The 14937-nt window shown below is 38.9% G+C and overlaps 1 protein-coding gene across 1 annotated transcript in view; it reads left to right on the top strand.

Moving 5' to 3' along the window:
• Window positions 1–14937, top strand: part of LOC136146579 (Golgi phosphoprotein 3) — a 47221-nt gene that overhangs the window by 16041 nt on the left and 16243 nt on the right. The window lies entirely within an intron of this gene.

The following is a 14937-nucleotide window of genomic DNA, read 5'->3' as shown; positions in this document are numbered from 1 at the left end:
TTATTTTATGCACTTAAAAGGCAGGATAGGGACTTCCCTGGTGGTCCAGTAGTTAAGAATCTGCTGGCCTATGTAGAGGACACAGGTTCAGTTTCTGGACTGGGACTGTGGGAAGATCCCTCATGCACAGGGCAGCCAAGCCCCTGTGCCTCAGAGCCTGTGCCCCACAAAAGAACATCCACTACAGGAAAAACCCCGTGCATCACAGCGAAGAGTAGCCCCATTCGCCCCAACTAGAAAAAGGCTGTGCACAGCAGCGAAGACCCAGCACAGCCCCAAATAATAAGTAAATACATAGTTTTCTTTTTTTTTTTTTAATGCCAGGATAAATACAGTAGTCTCTCAGTGTCCAAGGGGCTTTGGTTCCAGGACCCTACATTGCAGGGGTTACCAAAATCCTCGGATGGTCTAGTCCCTTATTTAAAATGCTATAGTTTTTGCATATAACCTACACACATCCTCCTGTATCATCTAAGTCATCTCTGTTCCTTATAATACTTGGTGCAATGTAAATGCTATATAAATAGTTGTAAATACAGTGTAAATAGGGGCAAATTCAAGTTTTGCTTTATTTTCTATCTGTGATGTGTTGGATCCTTGGACACAGAGGGCTGACTAAATCTTCTCTTTTAAGTGCTAAGTTTTAGAATAAGGAGTTTGTATTTTAGTGACTTTGTGTGAGGTGTGGGCTTTCTGTCTTTTTAAACTGTGACTTGTAGGTTTTTTTTTTAATATATTCATTGTGTTTCAGTCACTTGTATTTTTTTTAAAGGGAGCATTTAGAAATTGTATTTCTCTGCACTGAATCTGTTAGCTGCGGCACAGGGATCTTTTAGTCTGCAAGCTCTTGGTTGAGTCATGTGGGATCTAGTTCCCTGACCAGGGATCAAATCTCTCGACCCCTGCGTTGGGAGTGTGGCGTTCTAGCCATTGGACTGATAAGGAAATCCCAGTCACTTATATAGATTGGTCCTGAATATTCATTAGAAGGACTGATGTTGAAGCTGAAACTCCAGTGCTTTGGCTACCTGATGCAAAGAACTGACTCATTGGAAAAGACCCTGATGCTGGGAAAGAGTGAAGGCAGGAGAAGGGGCCGACAGAGGATGAGATGGCTGGATGGCATCACTGACTCAATGGAAGTGAGTTTGAGTAAACTCTGGGAGTTGGTGATGGACAGGGAGGCCTGGCGTGCTGCAGTCCATGGGGTCGCAAAGAGTCGGAGATGACTGAGCAACTGAACTGAACTGTATAAATTACTCTTTTTATGTTAGTTTTATGTTTATGTTTAAAGTTGTCCCACCTTTGGCTAACGGGAATTCATTTCCTTTGGCTGCGGTGTTCTTTTGATATCACTTACTAACCTTTGATAACTTCTTGCGTTCTGGTCAACATCAAAATGCCTGAGACTCGTCTTCCAAATACATACCCTGTTTCAGACTTGAGATCAATCTTCACTTTTTTTAAGTGGGTAATGAACCACGGTCTGGGTACTAGGTGTCCTCAGTATTATTGGGATGTCTTTGCCTCTAGGACTTTTCAGTACACAGACATAGAATGTATTTTCTTTAGGGTATAGAACTAGCATTTGGGGGGAGGGAAGAATCAGTTCACATAGTTTTTGATTCAAACTTAACATGGATTTTTATTTCACATATTGAATTTTATACCTGTATCTTTTTTCTCTTAATTAAAATTCTTGGTTCCCCAAAATATTATTTTTATTGGATTAGTTACTACATGTATTTAAATAGTTATTAAAATAATAGTAATGTTGGTATTACTACAAATTGTTTAATTCAGCCCCACATTTCTTTGCAATACTTTACTAGGATGTGCAGTTAAAATACTGTATTCTAAAGGCAGTTGAAATAGTTAATATTTCTTTGTGGCTGTATCACTAATTTTTGTGCAGGTAGATTAGTTCATTTGTTTTCCTTCTTTAAAAATGTTTTTTTTCTGTTTTGAATATGTATAACTATTACAAGTTAGGAGTCTTTACTTCCATCATCCTTTCTACTTCATTCCTTCTTCCTCCTATTGGTCATTTTGAAAACTTAGTTTGGAGTTTGTTTTTCCAGTGTTTTTGTAGCAAAATTAAACATAGTTGTTCTTGCCCCTCTCCCCCAAATACAAAAGATAGCCTACTATATGTGCTGTTTGGCATTTTCCTTTTTATAGATTATATAGCCTGAAGATTATTTCATATCATTATATAAAGATCTTTTGTGGCTCCATAGTGTTCCATTATATTTATCTTCATATATTCATTGTTTTTATTGATGGATTTATGGACTGTTACCAAGTTTTTACTTCAGATAATGCCGTAATTAATAATCATATGCATTTATTGTTTCATATTTATGGGGATGTAGATTTTTCAGAGGAGATTTCTAGAAGTAGGATTGTCAAGCTAAAGACATGTACTTTTTCATGATTTCTGTCAGGGGTGATATCTTTTTTGCATTCCTAGCACAGTGTATTGGCCTTATCTTTGCCAGTGGTGTCAGATATTTTTCGATTTTTGCCAGTTTTATCAGATAAGCATTGTCTCATGTAGTTTTAAAAATTGTACTAAAATGTCCATAACAAAATTCACTGTTTTAGCCATTTTAAAGTCTATAGTTCAGTAACATTAAGGACACTCTCTTTGTTGTGCACCGGTCGCCACTGTTCATCTCCAGAATCTATCATCCCACACTGGAACTCCTTACCCAGTAAGTGACAGCTTCTCATTCCTCCTCCCACCTGCCGGGGGCAGCCACCACTCTGCTTTCTTCAGGGGTTTTGACTCCTCTAGGACTTCCCTTGTGGTTCAGACGGTAAAGCGTTCCATCCCTGGGTTCCATCCCTGGGTCGGGAAGATCCTCTGGAGAAGGAAATGGCAACTCACTCCAGTACTCTTCTTGCCTGGAAAATCCCATGGACGGAGGAGCATAGTAGGCTGCAGTCCATTGGGTCGCAGAGTCGGGCACAACTGAGCCACTTCACTTCAGGCACCTCATAAAAATGAAATCATACAGCCTTTGCCTTTTTGTAACTGGCTTATATCACTTAGCAGACCCGGTTCATCATGTTGTAGCATGTGTCAGAATTTAGTTTCTTTTTAAAGCCGAATAATACTCTGTTGTATGTACATACCACATTTTGTTTTTCCATTCATCTTTTTTTTCCCCCATTCATCTTTTATAGACACTTGTTTTGCTTATTTTTGGATTGGTTTTGTGTTTCTTCTGTTATTTAAATGTGTATTGTTAATGATAGGAAGCATCTTTTCATATGTTTAAGTCATTTTCATTTATCTTGTGAATTTACTGTTTGTATCTTTGCCTTTAAAAAATTGAGTATTGATCTTATTTTCCTTTTTTTTTTTTTTTTAATTTTTTGGCTGCATCATGTGGGATCTTGATTCCCCGAACAGGGATTGAACCCACATCCTCCTGCAGTGAAAGCACAGAGTCTTAACCACTGGACTGCTAGGAAAGTCCCTTGATCTTATTTTCCTTTAATTTTTAGGAGCTAATTGTTTATTTGTGAGATGTTATATATGCGTTTTCCTACATTTCCTTTTTTTTTTTTTTAACTTTGTTGATGCTTTTTGCCATGGGTACTTTTAAAAAAAAAACTTACGTAATACAATTTATCCATATGTATTTCTTCTAGATTTTGAGCAGTAGCTGAAAGCTTTTCCACCCATCCCCTGCCCCCAAATCAGGTTATGAAGGTAATCACTCCTGTTTTCTTCTAGTGCTTTATATTGTTTCATTTTACATTTTAATCTGTCATCCATTTGGAGTTAATTATGGTGTGTAATATGAAGTATGGATCCAGTTTTGTTTTTCTAAATGGCTATCCTATAGTTTTTATTTTTTTAATCCAATAGTTTTTAATACTAATGATTAAATTGCCCTTCTTTCCTTCTTATACTGAGTACCATCTACTTTGGAGAAATGTCTGTTTGGGTTCTTTGCCCTTTTTTTTAACTGGATTTATTATTTTTTTTTTGCTGTTACATGAGTTCTTTATGTAATTTGGATATTTACCCCTTATCAGGTATATGATTTAAGATAGCACATTTATCATATACTAGATTTCAGTGTATTCTTGAGTCTATTTCTGGATTTATTTATTCTCTTGATCTCTTTGTTCATGTACCAGTATCACATCATTTATCTAGAGGCTGTTGGTGAATCCCATAAATTCTGATATATTGTGTTTCCATGTTTGTTTGTCTCAGGAAATTTTTTTAATTTCTCATTTAATTTCTTGTTTGATCAGTTTGATGTTTAAGATGGTCTCCGTGTCACGTGAAAACTGGAAAATTTTCTTGTTCACTTCTACATTATGTATGATAGTACCAAGCACCACTTTTTAGGTACCTTATTATAAATGATTATCTTTTACAGTTCTTTATATCCTGTTAAGCAATTTGAAGAATACCCTTGATGATTGACCTGCAAATGCTTTTTCAGAAATTAAAATAGATCATGTATCCTGTTTTGCTTTAAGCCACATACCCCCTCAGGGAATTCCTAGTTGCTTAGAATCATACTTGTAGAATGCTTGAAGTCTGTCTTTTTCATTGTGTAGATGAGAAAGTGAAGACTCAAAGAGGATATGAAATGACTTGCTTAAACACCGCCCACCGCCCCACCCCCCCAACAAGTTTTCTTGTGGCTATGGGCAACAGTCAGGTTTATCTACATCTGGTAGACTGATTCTTTCATCTCAGTAACACTCTTTGAAGATAATTCAACTCCTCATTCAGTTTCTTGTTACAGGTTTTATTCTGATTTTGTATTTCTTCTTCATTTAGTTTTGGCAGTTGCTCTTTATCCAGCAGTTTGAACATTTTGTCTAAATTGTCTAATTTCTTGGCATAAAGCTGTTTATAGTATTTCCTTATAATTCTTTACATTTCTGTAGGGTTGGAAATGATGTTCCTACTGTTTTTTATCTTGACACTTCGTGGATCTTTTGTCCCTCTCCTTCCTCCATACTCCTGTTTTAACATTGATCTTTTTAAAAGAAACAAGCCGGCTTTATTGACCTTTTCCCCTCTTCTATTCTTCGGTTTTACATTTTGTTGATTTCCATGCTAAGCTTTATCATGTCCTCTTTGATTGCTTTGGATTTAGTTTGCTCTTTTCCTAATTTCTTAAGGTAGAAGATTAGGTTGTTTATTTGAGATCTTCTGTAATACAGATATTTAATAAAGCTGCAGATACCTTTCTAAACACTGCTTTAGCTGCATCCTGTAGGTTTTTATATTTTGTGTTTTCGTATTCTTTTAGTTCAGAATACTTCTTCCTGCCTTCTGTAATTCTTTGAGCCATGGATTATTTCTCACATGGAGATTTTTTGCATTTTATTCTGTTGTAATTCTGGTTTAATTCTCTTGGAGTAAAGCATTTTCTATGATTTCACTCCTTTTAAATTCATTGATTTGTGGGCTGGCTTATGAGGTATCTTGGAAAATATTTGTGTGCTTGAAAAAATGTATTTTGCTGTTGTTGGTTGGAATGTTCCATAAATGTTATTTAAGTCAAATTGGTTGATATTGTTGTTCAGTGGTGTATCTTCGGTTGTTTTCTAATTGTATCATATTGTTCAATGCTATATCTTTGTTTTCTCTCTAGTTGTATCAGTTAACAGTGTGGTCTTCAACTACTATTACTGTGTTGTCTGTTTCTCCTTTTTGTTAGTTTTTGTGTCATGTATTTTGGGATTCTCTTGTTAGGTGTGTATGTATATAATAGTTAAATCTTCCTGATGGTTAACTTTGTTATCATTATGAAACTTTCCCCTTTGTCTCTCTCAGTTTTCCTTATTCTGAAGTCTACTTTGTCTCATGTTAATATATCTATTCCAACTTTCTTTGGATTAGTGTTTCCATGGTTTTTAAGAAAATTCATTCTTTTAAACCTGTTTGTGCCTTTGAATCTAAACTGTCTCTTGTAGACAGCACAGGTGTGGTTAAATCTTTTATCCAGTCTGTGAAGCTTGACCATCAGAGTCTGACCTAGCCCACACATGTAATGTGATTCCTGATAGAGTTGGGTTTACACCGGCCACTCTGCTCTTGGTTTTCTGTGTCAGATGTCCTTTTCGTTTCTCTCTTCCTCTTCTACTATCTTCTTTTGTGTTAAATGGAAAAATAAAGTTACACTATTTAAATTTCCCTACTCCTCCCTTTCTTCCACCTTCCCTTCCTCCCTGCATACCTATATCCATTGGAGTTTTTTCCTTAGTCTTCTTTAAAGTAATACTCATTTAATTCCAGCAAAATACAGAAACTTTGCTCCAATATATTTTCATTTACCTCTTTCCTTTGTTCATTATTGTCAGAAATATGACAAGTTCACATAACTCAATAGTTTTATACTTACTATTTTATGTAATCTTTTGCTTTTAAGTGAGTTTTTAAAGGCAAAAGTAGAAAGTATATAGTCTTTCTTGTTCCTTTACCTTTGTATCTATCTTTTCTTTATATGGATTTGAAATACTGCCTGATACTAATTTACTTTCAATCAGCGGGACTTTTAGTATTGCTTATAAGGCAGATCTGCTAGCAACAAATTCAGCCTTTGTTTACTTGTAAATATCTGTTTCATCTCTAGCTTTGAAGGGTGTTTTGCTGGGTATAGATTCTTGGTTGATAGTTTGTTTCTTTCAGCACTTTGAATATGCTATCCTAATGCCTTTTGGTTTCCAGTATTTCTAGTGAGAAGTTATCTGGTAATTGTATTGTTCCCTTAAATGGGATAAGTTGTTTTTTTTCTTGTTGCTTTCCCAGAACATAATATATTCTCTTTGTTTAATGTCAGCAGTTTGACTGTGATGCATCTGGGTATCATGATGCTCTGGATCTTTGATGAATATTTTTCACCATATTTGGGAGAGTTTTCAGTTGTTTTTTCTGCTTTCTCCTTTTTGAGACTCTTGTCACTAGTGGGAGGCTTGCTTGAACACTACTCTCTGAAGTGAAAGTGAAGTGCAAGTTGCTCAGTCATGTCCGACTCTTTGCGACCCCATGGACTATACAGTCCATGGAATTCTCCAGGCCAGAATACTGGAGTGGGTAGCCTTTCCCTTCTTAAGGAGATCTTTCCAACCCAGGGATTGAACCCAGGTCTCCTGCATTACAGGCAAATTCTTTACTAGCTGAGCCACAAGGGAAGCCCACTGAGGCTTTTCCTATTTTCTTCATTACTTTCCGTCTTGTTCTTTAAATTCAAATTCAAGTTCATTGACTCTTTCTCCTCTTGCATCTACTGTTGAGCTCCTCTAGTAAATTTTTCACTATAGTCATAGTGTGTGTGTGTGTGAGACGTATACACACTGCTGTATTTACTTATTTTTGGCTATGCTGGGTCTTTATTGCTGCATGCAGGCTTTCTCTAGTTGCAGAGAGTGAGGGCTGCTCTCTGCATATGTGGTGCATAGGTTTCTCACCGTGGTGGCTTCCCTTGCTGTGGATCATGGGCTCTAGGCACACAGGCTTCTTTAACTGCAGCACTTGGGCTTAGTAGTTGCAAGTTGCTGGCCTTAGGGCACGTGGGCTTCAGTAGTTGTGGCACAGGAGCTCATTAGCTGTGGCTTGCAGGCTCTGGAATCTTCCCGGACCAAGGATCAAACCAGTGTCCCCTGCACTGGCAGGTGGATTCTTATCCGCCATGCCACCAGAGAAGTCCCAGTCATACTTTTTTCTTTGGACAGGAAAAAAAAGACCTTTATTCCCCTATTTTCAAACAAATGGTTGCTAGTAGAACATTTATGAGTTTTGGCAGATATAGTTTCCCAATTACTTTCAGATAGTAACACAACTTGTATCATGCATTAACCACTAAAACAAGACATTTAAACCTTTTCCCAAGTACATCAATGAATCCATCCATACTTCTTTCTTTCCAGCAATTTCTACACATGTTCATTAGTTTTTCTTCCTCTCTTCTCCTCCCCAGTTACTTTTGGATCTACCGTCTATATAGGAATTAATAATAGAGAAGGACGACAGTGATCTGTTTTATTCTTGGACTTCAGTTAAATCATTTCCTTAGGAGATACTTCATTTTAGAACTAGCTGAACATGTTTTACTCCAAGAATACAAAAGAAACCTAAAAGAAACTTTTTTCAATGAAGTATATAAAATAAGCATTAGCTCTTTTTTTATTTAAAGAATTTCGGGAAATAAAAAGTTGAAAAAGAAAACGGTGGAAAAAATAAGAGTGATTATATTTTATGGTTCATTCAGCGATACTTTTTAATTAAAGAACTTCATTCTCTTAACTGAGGTTCTATATTTGATGAATCATTTTTATTAATGATTCATTGTCGTTTTTCCCACTAATTCTTTAAATATGGTTTCCTTTAGTTTTTTTTTCCCCTTTAGTTCTTTTTTTTTTTTCCCCTTTAGTTCTTAACTCATTATTTGATAGAGTGCCCCTCAGTCTGGATTTGATGTATAGGTAAATTATTAATGTGTCTCTTCGTGTGTATTTTCTTTTAAGGTTAACGATGTTAGGATTTCATTTGCTTCCAGTTAGATGAGTTTGATTGGAATGTGGCACTTGATAATCACAAGCCCTGTTTTGCTGTCTGACAGATAGGTTCGTTTTGTTGATGGGACTGCTGTTTGTTTTCAGTAAGCAGCTACCCTTGTCACCCTTGTCACTTACTGGTGTGCTAATAACAACTAAAGGTTACATATACGCAAATTTGAATTCCTTGGCCATGCGTAATATTTTTTTAGCCTGTGATGAATCTTTTAGTTTCTATACACAGACCTTTTCAGCTACCACTGATTTAATATTTCATTAAATTCATTTTGGCATTACTAAAAGTTAGCTGCTTGCAAGAACAGAAATCTTTGCAAGTAACCTAAGGAAAGGAGATACAGGTGAATCTCATGGGAATAAGGTTTAGAGGTACAACCCAAAGATACAGGCACACTTCTATTAGGATGCTTTTCTCTGTGTCTCTGTGTGTATGTCTGGGTCTGCTTTACATTGTGTGTTCTCTCATTTGTGCATATCTCTCTTCTGTTGCTTTCTGTTTATCATGATTATCTGGTTGCATTTGTGCATAATGGCCAGTGACTTCTGAATCCATATAACCAGTTACATCTTTATTGTCCATGCTCACCTAAATGATGCAGCCTCTGTGTGCCAATTTCAGATTCCCAGGAGGAAAATTCTAACGTACCCATCCTGGTCCAGTTAAATTTGACAGGATACAGTCATCCCTTTCTGTAAAATCTGTAGAGGGCAATTTTTAAAAGGTGGATGTGAGCCAAGACTGGTCTCAGTGGTACAACTTTTAGAGTGAGTTTGGTGCATGTGTGCTGAGTCACTTCAGTCATGTTTGACTTTGTGACCCTGTGGACTGTAGCCCACCAGGCTACTCTGTCCATGAGTTTCTTCAGGCAAGGATACTGGAGTGGGTTGCCGTGCCCTCCAAGGGATCTTCCCGACGCAGGGATTGAACCGTCATTGTCTCCTGCATTGGCAGGCAGGTTCTTTACTGCTAGTGCCACCTATAGTAAATCCCAAATGTTTTGGAAACCTGATATTTTCTTTTGCTGAGGAAAGTCTGTGTAGAAAGCCATTTCTGAAACAGTGGTCAGAACAGAATTAAACCTTATATACAGATATGTTGTTTTTAGTCATTTTATTTGGAAATACTTTGTGCATAAAAACAGAAACATGCACGTAAAATATGAAAACTGTTCTGTGTACCTTGTCTATATATTAACAACGGCTAGTCTTAAACAACAAAAAGCTTCTGGTTACATATTCTGGAACTTGAAAGTTGAATGATGAGAATTCAGTGTTAGCCTATTTAGGGACCCAGTGAACATTTCCCTTTGAAATCCTCGCAAGTGGAGCCACTTGAGAAGAAAAAGGGGATCAGGCAAATAAAGACCCAAGTAAATTTTATCTCATCGCTGAGAAAAAGTTGTGTTGGAGGTTGTTGCTTTGATCTGCAGTAATGTCAGGTTTCCTATTGTATTCTCTGTCCCCTATGTTTAGATTTTGGAACTGCCCACTGAGGGGGAAGGAGTGTGTCTGCAGAACTTGTCCCTGGTATTATTGCCGTATTCGTTCCTGTGCCTTCATTCTTTCTGTTCTGCTCCTTGCCTCTGGGTGGCATACTATATGATGAAGATCATACATCCCACTTAAAGTCACAAGCTTCTCGTGAGGTCTGCCTAAGGATTGGCCATTTGTCTGAGTCACGGATGCTGAGTGTTACCAAAAACGTAAGATTGATGGGAGCACTCTGTAGCCAATTTAGCTGGCATTCTGTTGGAAAAGTCTCCATCTACCAGTTACCATTAGTTGTTAAATTTTGGTAAAAGGCAAGTAGAGGTGCTCTGAATTAGTTTCCAGGGCCTTCTGATTGCCTGCGTCTTGCATTCTAGTCTTGGTTTTGTTGAAGGCTTGGGCTTCCCTAGTGGTTCAGACAGTAAAGAATCTGCCTTCATTGCAGGAGACCTGGGTTCGATCCTTGAGTCGCAGAGATCCCCTGGAGGAGGAAATGGCAACCTACTCCAGTATTCTTGCCTGGAGAATTCCATGGACAGAGCCTGGCAGGCTATAGTCCATGGATTACAAAGAGTTGGACATGACTGAGTGACTAACACACTTGTGAGCTGCACATGGTATGACTTTCAAATATGCCTGATTTGATTTTCTAGCATTTCAGCTCCCCAGGACAGCTATATTAGGGTCTTCATGGGACCATCTCTTCTTGAATGTTTCCCCTTGTTTTGGACTCATGCCTAATGAAATCCTGTTTCTCTGGAGTCTTGTGGGGGTAGTGTATGATCCACCTCTACTTGGCATATCTCTGCCTCTTTCATTCTTATATTTTAGAAATAGCTGATTCTGATCCTAATCTTAAATGTGTAGGGCCCCAAAATAGTTTTTTTTTTGTGGTTCTCTAACCTCCATCAGGACCCAGAAGTTGAGTCTTCTGCAGTGAGTAGGGGATATCCTCAAGATCCTGTGGCTACTGGTGTTCCTGCTTTGTTACTGACTTGATTGGCTGGCCAGTGGTTCTTCCTTCATGTGACCCTGAACTTTGAGTGCTAGTACCCTGTTTTGGATTAAGCTGGGGTAGTCAAAGCTATGCTTTTTTCAGTAGTCATGTATGGATGTGAGAGTTGGACTATAAAGAAAGCTGAGTGCTGAAGAATTGATGCTTTTGAACTGTGGTGTTGGAGAAGACTCTTGAGAGTCCTTTGGACTGCAAGGAGATCCAACCAGTCCGTCCTAAAGGAAATCAGTCTTGAATACTCACTGGAAGGACCGATGCTGAAACTGAAACTTCAATACTTTGGCCACCTGATGTGAAGAACTCACTCATTTGAAAAGACCCTGATGCTGGGAAAGATTGAAGGCAGGAGCAGAAGGGGGCGACAGTGGATGAGATGGTTGGATGGCATCACCGACTCAATGGACATGGGTTTGGGTGGATTCCAGGAGCTGGTGATGGACAGGGAGGCCTTATGTGCTGCGGTTCATGGGGTCTCAAAGAGTTGGACAAGACTGAGTGACTGAACTGAACTGCCCTTTTGACAGATATGGTATAAGATTTTTCTTAGGGCAAAACCACATTCATGCCCTGAATATATAACCGTCCTGTTTAGACCACAGGCCCTTGGAATTGTTTCAGGAGTGATGTTTTATCTGAGGACAAATCCCCGGGGTGGTGTGGTGTTACCTGCTCTGGTGAAGTCTTTTGCACTGAGAAGTCATGTAGATTGGTGGTCTGCCTAGATTTGGATGTTGAGTCAGCCAGTCTTGTACCAAGTTTTAAGGCTCCCAGTAACTGACAAATTAGACTCTAGTTCTTCATTCCACTGCTATGCACCTGTGAGGCCTGTACCACATGTCTGTTCTCTCTTCCATGGGTTTAGGTTAACTCAGTAGCTATAATACTGTATTTCTTTTAAGATACCATCTATTTTTAAATGCATCCCAATACCAGAGATACAACTTCTCCCCCTCAGTTTTATTGAGAAATAATTGACATAATCACTGTAAATTTAAGGTGTGCAGTGCCATGGTTTAATTCACATTGCAGGCAGACCCTCTTTTATGGTGCTCTGCTGTACTGTGCCTCACAGATACCATGTGTTTTACAAGTTACAGGTGTTTGAGAATTAGCAATAAGGAATTTTAAAACTAAGGTGTATACATTTTCTTTCTTTTTGGTTATAACTATAGTGTAATGTATATATTAACTTTTATGTGCACTGGGAAACGATAACATTTGTGTGACTCACTTCTTGTGATACTGGCTTTGTTTCTGTGGTCTGGAAACAATTCTGTGATATCTCTGATATTTACCAAACCGAGGTAGGCCTGTATGGTGAAATGATTACCACAGTAAGTTTAGTTAGCTCCCATCATCTCATATGGAGACACTAAACTTATGTTTGGAGATCAGTGAAATGTAGTTGTAAGGTTAGCAACTAGGGATGAAAAGAAGGTAGTGCTCTCTAGCACTTGGCAGGGTCTAAGCTGGTGCCCCAGCTTCAGTGTTGTGACATGGATTCACTCCACAATCTTGCTGGCCTAGGTCATGACCAAATTCACTTGGCTCTTTCCAGTGTACTGCTTCCCTTCTAGTATACTTAATTCTCAAGGATGGCATTGCCACCATCTTATCCAGTAAGATCATAAAATATTTTTGTTCAGCTCTGGGCTTCCCTCATGGCTCAACAGTAAAGAATCTGCCTGCCAATGCAGGAGACGCGGGTTCGATCCCTGGGTCAGGAAGATCCCCTGAAGGAGGGAATGGCTACCCACTTTGGTATTCTTGCCTGGAGAATCCCAGGAATAGAGACTGACGGGGCTAGAGTCCGTGGGGTTGCAGAAGAGTTGACGTGACTTAGCAACTAAATAACAACTCCCCCCTTTCTCTCCTGCTTCCAGCAATTTGCTTAATTCCTGATCATACTTTTATGATGTGGATTTTGGCAGGTGTTGTCAGCCTGCTTGGTATGGTTTTGATGTCTTCATTGATCTTTGGAATATTATGTATGAATCCCTGATGCTTTGCTACAGAACTGTCCATGTCGATTTGTCTGTTTTCCCACGTGAAGTCAATTCTTTTTAAGCATGTGTCTTTAATGTTCATGCCCAAAAGCCGTTCACTAAATGTAAATCTTTAAAGTCCTGTTAAGTACTCCATTTTGCTAACTCCTCTGGGTATACCTTTATTCTCAGGGCAGTTGAGGTGTATTTTGTTGTCTGCTAGCAAATGTAAGATTCTCCCCTCTCCCTTTTTTCTAAGGTGGAATTGATCATCATTTTAATTTTTATTGTTTATTGTTTTTAGCTGCACTGGATCTTTGTTGACCTCGTAGGCTTAGTTGCGCTGAGGCATGGGATCTTAGTTCCCCAACCAGGGATTGAATGCACACCCCCTGCATTGGAAGACAGACTCTTAACCACTGGACTGCCAGGGAAGTTTCTAAGTTTCTGATAAGTACTGTTCATCAGAAATTTCCAGGCTGCAGAGACAGGGCACGGTCCTTTATTTCATCCATCACTGTCTTATGAGGTGTACTCTATTATTTATAGTTTGTAGAGGCTCACCTGGGCACTCCCATCTGTATGTCCAGGCCAGTTGAAGCCAGATAGCTATAAACTTTGATTACATGTGAATCCATTTCTGGACTTCCTAGAGCTTTAATTGTATTGGATGGATATACAAGCCATGGATTTTACCTAACATCTGTAAGTTACTGGTCTTTTTAACTACTTAACTAATCTCTAGTGATCTTAATTTAACCAGATCCCGAAAACTAAGTTTAAAAGAATCCCCTCAAATCTAAACAGTATTTTCTTCCCCTGCCTCACATTTAAATCTCCTTCTTTATTTTTTATATAAATTAAAAGAATATTTATTTATAAAGTACTTGGTTGTTGTGGGTCTTCTTCGCTGCCTGGACTTTCTCTAGTTGCGATGAGCTGGGGCTACTCATCTCTGTGGCCTGCGGGCCTCTCATTGTGGTGGCTTTTCTTGTGGCCCACAGGCTCTAGGCGTGTGGGCTTTAGTTGCCCGTGGCATGTGGAATCTTCCTGGACCAGGGATCGAACCTGTGTCCCCTGCATTGGCAGATTCTTACCCACTATTCCACCAGGGAAGTCCAGCTTTTTTATTTTTAAACATTAAAAAAAAAACAACCAAACACATACTTATTTGGCTGCATTGGGTCTTAGTTTTAGCATGTGTGATTTAGTTCCCTGACCAAGGATTGAATCTGGGCTCCTTCATTGGGAGTGTGGCGTGTTATCCACTGGACCACCAGGAAAGTCCCATAAACCTGCTTCTTAATGTTAATCTCCTTGTGGCTCCTTAGTCTAAACTCAAATTTTCTCAAAGCCTTCATTCTCAGAAGTGGTAGCTTCGTCATTTAGGTTCCTGTATCAAAAGTGAAGTCCCATGGACCATGATGGTCAGTCATCGTCTTAAATACAAGCTGCCCACTGTGACCTGGCAGAGTACCAAGACTGACCTCAAGAGAGTACCAGAACCCTAATTCTAGGCCCTCCTTTTTTCAAAGAATCCTTTGACCTGTTTTCCCTCTCACCAAAATTGCATGTTAACTTATTCTGAGTCTTAAACAGGACTAGTGACAGCTGCTGATTTCTCTTCAGAATTGAGTACTCAGTGCTGTCTTGTCCAGCTCTTTGCAACCCTATGGGCTGAAGCTTCTCTGTCCATGGAATTCTCCAGGCAAGAATACTGGAGTGGGCTACCATTTCCTCCTTCAGGGAAGCTTCCCAACACAGGGATTGAACCCACGTCTCTTGAGTCTCCCGCATTGGCAGGCAGATTCGTTACCACTAGTGCCACCTGGGAAGTCTAGTACTTCAGTAGTTGGCAACTCTTCATGGCTTTGCAATTTGGACAGACCC

The sequence above is a fragment of the Muntiacus reevesi genome, chromosome 14 (assembly GCF_963930625.1).
Source record: "Muntiacus reevesi chromosome 14, mMunRee1.1, whole genome shotgun sequence".
NCBI lineage: Eukaryota > Metazoa > Chordata > Mammalia > Artiodactyla > Cervidae > Muntiacus > Muntiacus reevesi.
Note: the sequence above shows the minus strand (reverse complement) of the source record. Positions and strands in the feature narration are given on the sequence as shown.